At 48.2% G+C, this 11,287-nt stretch overlaps 1 protein-coding gene across 6 annotated transcripts in view; it reads left to right on the top strand.

The window, feature by feature from the left end:
• Window positions 1-4,304: 4,304 nt before the first annotated feature.
• ELMOD1 (ELMO domain containing 1) overlaps window positions 4,305-11,287 on the top strand; it is a 62,259-nt gene continuing 55,276 nt past the window's right edge. For 2 of the 6 annotated variants that reach the window (XM_019482011.2, XM_059720912.1), the window contains exon 1: window positions 5,185-5,287. The gene's annotated coding sequence lies outside the window, so the exon portion shown is untranslated. Of the gene's footprint in view, window positions 4,385-4,613; window positions 4,876-5,184; window positions 5,288-11,287 lie in introns of those variants that run through there. The other 4 variants (XM_059720908.1, XM_014600668.3, XM_014600665.3 and 1 more) reach the window with 4 other exon arrangements.

The raw sequence follows: 11,287 nt of genomic DNA, 5'->3' as shown, positions 1-11,287 counted from the left end.
AGATTGTCAGGGCCGGCTGACTTGAAGGTATCCAGCTTCTCAAGATGTTCCTTCACAAAGTCAGCATTAACGGAGGGCAGGGGATCACCCTCACCCGGACTTCCCGGCCCTGTAGCAGGCACAGGCGTCCCATAGGGCTGATGAAAGACCGACGCAAAGTACCTATTTAATAGGTTGGCTTTTTCCTGGGCGTCAGTTGTCAGTTGCCCCATCTGGTTCAGCAGGGGTCCAACGTTGCCCCTGCTTTTCCTCCGGCTCCCCACATATCTGAAAAAGGACTTTTTATTGTCCTTGATGCTCAAAGCTAGCTGGAGTTCAGTTGCAGCCTTGGCTTTCCTGGTCTGCTCCCTACAGGACCGGACCAGTGCAGAATAATCCTCCTTGGAGGTGACTCCCATCCTCCATCCTTTGTAGGCCTTTCTTTTTAGCCTCAGGAGGTCTGCTAGGTCCCTGGAGAGCCACGGGGGCTGCTGTGCCCTCTTGCTGCCTTTCCTCCGAGATGGAATAGACTTAGTTTGTGCATTGAGGATCGCTCCCTTGAGGAGCAACCACTCTTCTTGAACTCCCCTCTCCCTGTGGTCACAGTCCCTTAGGGCCTCACTAACAAGCCTCCTGAGCTTGTCAAAGTTGGCTTTCCTGAAGTCAAGGACTTGCATGTTGCTGACTGACTTGCCAGCTTTTCGGCGGATGGTGAAGGTGATCAGCTCGTGGTCGCTGTCACCCAGCTTCCCATCGATCACTAGGTCGCCGACTAGGTCCTCCCCAGTAGCCAGCACCAGGTTGAGCAGCGCTTTGCCTCTCGTTGGCCCATAGACTTCTTGAGTCAGGTAGAGGTCATCCACGCACGAGAGGAAGCTCTGCGACTGCTCAGATTTTGCTGAGCGATCCTCCCACGAGATGTCTGGGTAATTGAAGTCACCCATGACAACCATGGTCCTGGAGCAAGCTGCCTCAGCCAGTTCGTGGGCAAACTCCTGGTCTAGCTCAGGACTATTAAATCTGTCAAGATGGGTTGGAACCATTCCATTAGAGAACCACAAATGTAGTGCCTAGCTTTAAGAAGGTGAGGAGGTAATACTAGCCCATTAGTTTCCACAAAATGTCAGGGCTAGAACACATTTTGAAATAAGGAATAATTAAAGATCTGGAGGAAAATAGAAAATTGGGTAAAATATAGATTTAACAAAAGCAGTTCATGCCAAACTAGCTTGGAAACTCTCTGATAAGAGTATTTATTTTCTAGGCAAGGAAAACATAGTTCTCATTTATCTGGACTTCAGTAAAAGGGATGCCACATGGGAAGTTATTAGTTCAGCTTTAAGAAGATATGGATTACCACAAGAATTGTATGGTGCTAAGGAACTGGCTAAAGAGAGACAACAACAGGTTGTGTTGAAAGAGAAATTATCCAGCTGGAGGGAGCTATTCATTCCTCAAGAATCAATTTTAGACTGATCTGAGTTATGGCACATAAAGTAGGGCTGTGTTAAGGAAACTTGCTAATAAAAGAAAATTGGGAGGTGCTTTCAGTACAGAGGATTGGAATATCATATAGAAAGAATAAGAAGACCTTGTAGACAGAAGTAATAGAAACAGGATTAAATTTAATTATATTAAGTGCCAAGTTATGCACTTAAGGAATAAGAACAAGATTTTTTGCTCTTAACCAGGGTGTCAGCAATTGAAAATGACAGGAAAAAGAAAGAGTTAAGCATATGACTTGATCACAGGATGAAAGTAGGCCACTAATGTAATGGCATCACAAAAAAAGGAAATGAAATTCTAGAACAGTGGTTCTCAACCTTTTTAGACTTGAGGCACCCCTTGATAGACTTGAGGCACCTCTCAGAAAATGCCAGCTCTTAGTTTTGACATTTTTTGACTACAGAAAAATGATAGGGCAATTCTTCTGTTACAAAGAACTCAGAAAGACCACAAGTCAGAACATATTTCATACTGTTGATTCCGTTTTGAAATCCCTAGGTTTGCCCTGTGAATTATGTTTACACACCTAACAGTGCTAGCATTGCATGGCACCCCATGGCACCCTTGAAAAGATCTCCAGGCACATATCAGGGGAGGCATTTCTAGTACATAAAGGTAAATATTAATGCCATTGTCCAAGGTACTAATGGAACACTGTACAATGTTGCCACCCACATTCAAGAAAAATTAATTCAAACTAAAACAAATGCAGAGAAGAACTACCAGGATAAGTGGAGGAATAAAGAGTTTGTCTTACAACATAAAAGTAAGAGAGGTGGACTTGTTTAAACTAACTTAACAAAAGCTGAGAGGCATTAGATTGAGGACCTAAAATCCAGGGAGGAAAAAGAATTAAGTCACAGAATATGGTTGGCACAAATGGGTACAAAGTAGCTATGAAAAAGGTCAGAATTTCGAAGAAGGTTTCTAATCATAAGATCAGTGAGGGAACAGGTGGGAATGAACTAGTTGGACCTTGACAAGTTTATTTAAGGGATTATATTAGGGGTGGGCACAGGCCGGCCCGTGGGCTGGATTTGGCCAGTGGCAGACTCCGTTTCCCAGCAGCTCCTCCCCACGTCATTGTGGCCAGTTTCCCTGGAGACCCCAGGAGGATCAGGGTCTTGACAGCATGGGGCCAGGGTTTCCATGGACACTGGCTCAAACCTCGCTGGCAGGGCGCATGGCTGGGCAGGGAGCTGCTCCAGGGTTAGGGCCCAGATTTTTTGGTGATGACAGCATCGTCTGGAGCCAGAGCAGAGTTGCGATCTGCTGCCTGCATGCCCTTGCCTGGGGTGTGCAGGTCCAGACCACACTGTCACCACTGCAAAATCTTGGCCCCAGCCTTGGAGCAGCTCCCCACCCAGCAGCCCGCCCTGCCAGCGCTGCTTGGGCAGGTCTCCAAGGAAACCCCGGCCCCATGCTGTCACAGGCTGCTCCTCCTGGGGTCTCCATAGAAACTGGCTGCAGTAATGTGGACAGGGGCTGCTGGGAAATGGAGTCCAGCTGCCAGCTGGATCCACCATTTAGCTCACCACTGGATTGGGCAATGTGGTCGTCTGCAACAACTGAACTCCTTTGTTCCTCCTGGGACTTCACGCTTCAGAACAAGGGAGTGAAATGTTGGAGGCTGGTGATTTTGGTGCAAGGAACATGTTTGGTATTTTTATCCTTGTGAAAATTCATCCAAATTTGGTCTATTAAAACATTTCTAAAACAGAGCTCAGTGGAGATGTTTTGGGGTTAATCAGCTAAATTCTCTGAAGTATTCATCTGTACTGGGCCTGCTCTATCCTAGGCCTGCAGGAGCAGAACAGAATTTCCCTAAAATTGCTCCTCCTGGCTGCCAGGGACTGCTGTAGTACTGGGCAACACAACAGAGCAAGGTTCCTGAGAGAAAAATGGCATGTGATTAAGTCAGGTGTGCTCAACCCCCAGCCCAAGAGCCAGATCCATTTCCTGGAGCCATGTAATCTGGCATGTAGGTCTCCCACAGGAGACCCCCCCAGCCAAACTGACTCTGAGCTGAGGGATTGGGCACTGTTTCCACACACCTGGATCCAGCTGTGCAGAACGGCCTGGCTAGGTCTTGATGCAGCTGCATGGGACCCAGTGAGGGACAAATGCAGCCTTGGGTGCCCAAGGCCCAATACAGCTGCTTGGGAACAGCCCAGCCTGGGCCTGATGCAGCCATGTGGAATTGGGCCCCAGCGCAGCTGTTCCTGCACAGCTGGATTGGGCCCTGGCTGTGCTGCCGTATGGCTGGACCAGGCCGCAGCTGGGCCGCTCCTCCGGAGCTGCACTCTGCTCCAGCCCTGGCCTCATGCAGCTGTGTTGTCCCTGGTGAGGCCATTTCCCCATGACTGCACCAAGCCCCAGCTGACCCAGTACCATGTGGATCCAGCCCCCAGATGGAGCTGGCACTGCTCGTGTCCTGCCAGCCAAAAAAGTCAAGTAGATTAAGCAATTAAAGACTGCATTACAGTACACAGGTGGACTGGGCTGCATAAAGGTTGCAACCTTAATCCTGGGTGCTCCTAACTTTTTCATGCCTAGCTTTGGAAACTTACCATTTTCCCTATGGATCTGCTGGCGTGATATTTGCTCTCGAGTAGAAATAACTGGTAAAAGCGAATGAGGAGAATGTGTAAAGCTGTCTGTTTGCAGATCTGCTCCTTTGGCTGGGGACAGGAACCGGAGCCGTCTTCCAACAACAGAGCGCTCTCCTGCAGAGCAGGGAAGGGGGCGCCCTTGCCAGCTGCAAACATTAAGCCAGCTTCAAAGAAACATCTGGGAAAACACCTGTCCTGGGAACACAGACCTGTTTACCCAAGGGCAAGGACTGAGCAGCTTCAAAGCATTCAGTGGGATTTCATTAAAGCAACATCTGCCCCTGCCTGTGAGTGCCTGGGAACAGGGGGAGCGGGGTGGGGGGATACGGAGGGCCGGGGGGGCGAGGGGAGGGTCTGGCCCACACTGCCTAGGGGAGGGGGCGCAGGGCCTGTGTGCACAGAGTACCCTGCTTCTCCGCCGCCCCGCCCACGCCGCCGCGCCTCCGCTGCCGCCGCCAGGGGGCGCCCGGCCACTGCGTCACCTGCGCGCGCTGCCTCGTCCCCGCGCCGCCAGCGCCGGAGCCGGAGCCTGAGCAGCAGCCTCCTTCCCGCAGCAGCCGCCGGGCACGGGCGGGAGCGATGGGGCTGCGGTAGCCGCCGCCGGCAGCGGAGGGGCGAGGCGCGGCGCGGCGCAGGAGGAGGCTCGTCTGCGGCAGGGGCCGGGCCGGGTTTACCGCGGGTCGCCTAGCGACAGCATCGCCCGCGCCGCCGGGCGGGGGGGGCTGTGGCCGGTGCCTGTCTGAGCGGAGCTGGAAACAGCGGCGCGGGGACTGTCCCGGTTAGTGTGTGTGTAGCGTGCCTGTGTGGTGGGGGGGTCTCTGTGTGGGGTGGCGAGTTGGATGGGGACCTGTGTGGGGGGTCCAGAGTGTGCGCGTGTGTGGGGGGTGTGCACGTGTGTGCGTGTGGAGGGGTGCACGCGTGTGGAGGGGGGTGAGAACGTGTGTGCCGGGGGGGGTGTTGGTGGGTGTGCATATGTGTGCGTGTCTGGGAGGGATGTCAGTGTGCAGGGCAGGGGGCGAGAGGGAGAAGAGGCTTTTATTGCCACGGCAGGCGGATGCTGCGCAGAGCTGCAGTCGCCGCCAACGTCTGGCCGTGTCACGCAGTCCTGGCTCGTCCAGGGGCTTTCAGGGTCTGGTCCTCTGGTGGAAGGAGTTGAGAGACTCGGTGCAGTTCGGGCTCAGGGCAGTCAGGTGCGTCCCTTCACCCTCAGAGGCTCCTGGCAGGTTGGAAATCAGGTGGTTTCACAGGAACAAATGGTTCTCTCGGCACCCCCAAGAGGGGAGCAGGCTGGTAGGCTCTGGGCAGATATCCAGGTGTATTGCTCTGCGGCTCTGCAGTGTCTTTATGTCATGCTGATGGCTTGACAACCATCCTCATACCAATGGAACTGCGTGCCAGGATGGTGGTGGGAAGCAGGTGTTGAAGGGGCTGAATCTGGCCCCAGGTGTCTGTCTCTGTTGCACAGTGGCAAATTCGGAATAACTCCCTGAAATTACAGGACTTGCAGCAGCGTAAGGGAGATCAGTCAGGGCCCTGGTCTGCCATCATCCTCTGCAATATTAAAAATTCAGCTCCGTCTCAAAGTTTGCTCCATAGTCCTTAAGGTTTGCAGTCTTCAGTTTGATATGCCCTTCTTTCCTTTACAGCCCCTTTAAAAAAGCTATTGGAACAGTGGCTCCCAACCTTTTTAGACTCAAGGCACCTTTGTAGACTCAAGGCATCTATTGTTATATTGATTATAGAAAAGTAATGGAGCAATTTTTCTATTGCAGTGAACTCAGAGAGACCACAACAAGTCAGAGTATTTTTAACGCTGTTCATTCCCATTGGAAATCTTTGGGTTTGCCCTGTGAATCATGGTCGCATATCTACCAGTGCTGACATTGCATGGCACCCCACAGCACTCTTGGAAGGATCTCGAGGCACCCCTTGGTGCTGTGGCACAGCACTTTGTTTGAGAATCACTGTGTTAGAGGAAAGAAGCCATGGTTTATACAAAAAAATTATGAGAAATACTGTTGTTATCCAGACAGATTGATGTTCAGATCCTAACTGTTCTGGTTACAAAGGTTTTTGAAACAAAGGAGCCATTTTAGAAAGTACTTGAGAGAGATTATTTATCTGCAAGCTATTGTGATTGTAAACCAAGTTAATTGGTTCTGCTTTCCCTGAAGTAGTATTCATACTTGAAAAAAGAAGTGAAGTTCGAATAGTAACAGGAAAGTTAAATGTGTTTTATGTAAAGCACATTTTCTTGTTGCATGGCTGGCTACCTCCTTACTGCTGCTTCTGTTTCAAACATTTGGTTATAGGTTCAGAGAGTATTAATTTGTGTGCTTGTCCAGCTTTGTGTAGTTGAAACGGTTTCATGTATGTGTGCTGCATACCTTAGTTAATTGAACACAGGTGTCCAAAAAGCCAAAGGCTCACTATTTATAGTAATTTCTGTGAATGGGAGTTGCATATTTCTTCTTCTGTTACTCAGTCCTAAATAACCTGGATTCTAAGAGCAGTAGTATAGAAAGATTCTGTCTTTTACTGTGATTACCTTTATTCATTAATGTTTCTCCAAACATGGCTTAGCTAGATCCAGTTCCACTTATACTTTCGTGTGACTTCTTTTAGTATAATGTTAAAAATGAGTCTTGTTTTGGGAAAAACTGTACCTGGAAATACTATATGTGGATTTTAGCTATATCTTTTTGAATTATATTTTCTAGTCTGATTCTTTCTTGTCTGAAAATGTTAGGCATTGCTTGACAGAGAAGTTGCATTTGATATAATGTTAAATATCATATACATCATCTTGTACTGAAAATCAGTAGCTGTACACATAGAAAATTCCAGGAAAGTTTTTAATAACAATTGAAAACTAGAGATGACCTCTATATCACTAGTAACTTTTCTGTTAGTTTTCCTGCTTTAAGCTGAATGGTTCCATATGCTTAACCACGGCAGATGTTCATGTTAGCTGTGTATAGCATGCCTCTTTAAGCCTTCTATCATTCAGTCCTCACAAGACCGACATTGGACAAAGCTTCGGTAGAATGAATTAAGGACAGAATCAAAGTGGCTGAAATAACTTTCACTCAGCTAAGACTTATTCAACAAGAAAAGATAATTTTTTGCTCACCTTGCCAAAGGCTGCTGGCTCATTAAGACTATCCGGAAAACATAACTGGAAAGTTGAGCCATGTTTTTGCTTTAGATTGTTCAAGGCCGTGCTACTCTAGCAGTTTTGTTTTTGTAGTAACCAGCCGCATTAGTGGTAACAGCAGTGGTAGAGTTAATTTGTATTTGGATCCAGGTGGCTACTGGCATTTTAGGACCCTGGCACATGTTACATGTGGCACAGTTAACATGTGCCAGGGGCAAATCAGCCACAAAGGTGTTCCACAGACATCTGTGTCTGGAGTGTATGGCACCAGAAACGGAATGTGTGGCTTGCCCCTTCACACTAAAACTATCAATCAGCAATTCTGACTGTCAGCATCAGGTCCTGGACAGCCCCAGGTCTGGAACCTGTCCAGGGCTGTTCTGGTCCGGCTGCTCCCACCAGGAACCTTTTCAACCCTTGTGCCTGGCAGTTTAAAAATATCCCTCACGCTTAAAGTGCTGGGTTGCAGTACGTACCAGGGCTGTCCAGAACCAGGGCAGACAATCAGTATAGTTTCTCAGCTCTGGCCCTAGAAGTCCAAGTTATGGGGACTGGCTGTAGGGTGCCCCATTGTATGATTGAATCTGAGGAGTTTTATGTCCTGTCCCAAACATTGCACATCCTGCCATGCACATCTGGCATGCCAGGAAGCAAAGTGTTTGAGATGAAATATAACATTTCTCAGATCCCAGTCATGTCAGTATTTTAATGTCTGCCAGGGCTTTAAACATTTTTTTTTTTTTATTCTAAACCTGTTCAGAGTAAATTTGTACTTGCAGCTGAACTGTGATCAGCACTGGTTCAGTTGTTGCCATTGTTGGGACCCAAGAAAGCATTATTTTCCCAAAGGTCATTTTCAGAGCTAGCAAAAAATTGCAGACAGAAAAGACTAGCTTACTCTGAGAACAAGTTCTGCTAGTCTTAATGCCCATTGGGTGAAGGTGAATTGGTCTCTGTACTGTTTGTGAATATCTGCTAAGCCCTTTTGAGAGAGCTTGCTTGTTCCTCTTAAATCATTTGTTGCTCACTTGTGTAGATCAAAAGAACCTGTCCACTAAGGCAGTTTAGAATATTTTAAGGAGGTTTGGGAAAGGGGGGGGGGGGGGGTTCTCTTCCTGTGTGGAAGACAGAGCTTGCTGACATGCTAAAGGAAAGCCATGTGGCAAGGTCCAAGAAAAAAAGGGAAAGGAATAAAATTAAAGAAGATGGGAAAAATAACAGATACTCATGAGTCGCATGTGTGTGAGGGTTGGATTGAAGGGTAGGAGACTGATGGAAGTGGGCTGAGTTTAAGAGATGTTTTGCAGATATGAGGATTTAAGAAAGGGAAACAAAATTTAGAAGTGCTTGGAAAAATGGCATTGGCCTAGAGAGTACATAGGAGATAAAAGATGCTGGAATTACAGTTTTTTAGCAAAAATGAATATCACTTATGATCTGATGATTATGATTGATTCCTTCTAACAAATCCACAATGTTTACCAAGTGCTTAACAGACATTAGTTAATCTGTGTAAATAGCCCCCTGTGGTAGGTTGTTATTATTGCCACATTACAGATAGTCAGAGAGGTCCATAGATAAGCAACTCACCCGATGCTAAACTGCGTATTCATACAAGAGCTGAGAGTGAACCCAGGAACTCCTGTCTCTGAGCCCAGGGCTCAATCCTTTGGACCATGTGCCTCTTAATTAATCATTCATTTGCAATTTAATTCATGCTTTTTGTTTAAGGCAATTGGGAAAGAAGGCAGTAGTTGGAGAGGTTGCAGTAAGTATGTAAGTATTCACCTTTACTAACTAGAAATGTGTTTGGTTGATACTTCCTGCTATTTGTATGTTCACATGAACAATTATTTAAGTCGATGTTAGTTAGGTAGGTATCTCTTAGAAGTAAAGCAATTCAGAGATAAAAATTCACATTCTGTAAGTCATTCCCTAGTCAGGAACAGATGACTCAAAATGCATCAAGATTAATAGAAATTAATGGGCTGTGGATCAGATACGTGCACAGACAGTAGCAAGCAAATAGGATGACCCTTCTCTACAGTTTCTAGCTGGGAGACAGTAGCCATTAGGAGCAACTTGTGCACTAATCATTTCTATGATAGCAGTGCTTACAAGGAGTATGGATAGCTAGTAAGGATAGAAACTCACTTCAGGCATGAACTAGTGCAGTTCCTGGAAGTTTTACTTTGTTTCCATAACTCTGACATGGAAGAATCTGCTCTTTCTTACGACAGATCTCCAAAACTTGCTTTGACAAAACCACTATCCTACTATACTAGCAGGTGACATTGAGTCACTGTGTGTTCTGAAGTCATTCATAACGTTTTCGATCTGGACACAAGCTATTAAATAGGTCCTGGTTCCTTGGAACATTGCAACTTATGAGTTTCTTTGGAAAGTCATGTGTTGTCGTCCTCCCCTCCCCCACCCCCCTCGTTTTTACTTTGGACTTGATGTTCCCCTGAACCAGAAATAGCAAGGGAGCTTGGGGAAGGTGTATGTGTATGCAGTATTAAGCAGGAAGGGATGTTCTTGTTGCACCAGCCAGGGAGGAGAGGAGAAGGCTGCTATCCCAAGATGGGGAGAAGATGGAAAGTTCTTCCTTTGATTGTAGGTGGGACAGGAAGTTGTGCTCATAATTTATAGAAAAGGAATGGTAGTTTCACAACAAACCTCATACCCATCTGCGACCATTAGAAGGCACTTTACCAGTCCACCACGGTCCAGTTTCCGGGAAGCTGTAAGAGAGCCTTGTTTTATCTTGTATTGAAAGTACTTGGGGAGGGACTGTCTCACTATTTGTTTGTACAGCAGTTGAACATTAATCCATAGAAAGGTACGCAGCAGTATACCATGAGGAGTAGGTGACCACTATTTTAAAATAAACAAACCTAGTCTCTTTAGTTTTTCCTTGCACACCATGTTTTCAAACTTCTATTCATCCATGTTATGCTCTTTTGTATACTGTCCTATTTTTTTACATGATTCTTAAATGTGGGGTCCAAAACTGCAGCTGAAGTCTCAGCAGCACTGACTAGAAAGGGATTATTACCTCCATTGTTCTACATACGACACTTCTGCTAATACAGTGCTGTTGAACTAGTGTAGGGGTGGGCAGAATATGGCCCATAGGCTGAATCCAGCCCGCAGGGGGGCTTTGTCCGGCCCACAGCGGGTTTCTCGGTCCTGTCTGGCCCAAGCACCGTCTGGCTATGACATGTCTTGCTGCTGCCTGGGCACGCAGCAGGGCTGGGGCAGCTCCACAGCTGGACTGCCTTTCTAAGCAGACCAGGCGGTGGCAGCTTTTTCCATCTGCCAGTGCCACTGGGCGCAGCCTCATGGTACCAGTGGGGATCTGTGCCATAGTCCCAACCCAGCCTACCCCACCCCTGGTTCAGACTCACCTGCTCACACTAAACAGTAGCAGCAGCAGCGCCGGCTGGGCAGAAACTGGTGCTCAGCACGGGAAAAGCGGCCCCTCCCCCTCATCGCTGCCAAGAACTTCCTGCTACAGCCTGCCCATGGACTGCCCTGCAGCTCTGCTGCTGTCATTGTTGCCTCCGAGCTGCCCCACAGGGCAGCGGTGGCAGCACAGAGGAGCCTCGGATGGGCTCTAGGTGGCTATAGCAGGAAGCGCCGAGCAGCAGAGAGAGAGATGGGTTGCTTTTCCCCCAACGCTGAGCAACAGTTTCTGCCTGGCCAATGCTGTTGGTGTTGGGGAGGCACTGCAGGGTGTGGGGGTTTCGGGCTTTTGTGGGGCAGGTGTGAGTGCTGACTGGCTCAAGGGGGCATGCACAGGAGGCTCCCATGCACACCCCACCCTACCCAAATCCCACAACCACATACAATCACACACCCCACAAACACCGCACCCACCCACACCCTTCCCCATACCCCCCACAAACCCCACCACTCCATATGCACCCCCCAACACACACCTGTGCACCTCCAGGGAGGGGGGGAGGCCCTGCTCACTGCTACACCCATGTGCCCCCCACACCCAGTTCCCTCCACACACACTCCCTCT

Source organism: Alligator mississippiensis, chromosome 1 (assembly GCF_030867095.1).
Source record: "Alligator mississippiensis isolate rAllMis1 chromosome 1, rAllMis1, whole genome shotgun sequence".
In the NCBI taxonomy this organism is placed as follows: domain Eukaryota; kingdom Metazoa; phylum Chordata; order Crocodylia; family Alligatoridae; genus Alligator; species Alligator mississippiensis.
The sequence above is the reverse complement of the archived record's forward strand: the minus strand, read 5'-3'. Positions and strand labels throughout refer to the sequence as shown.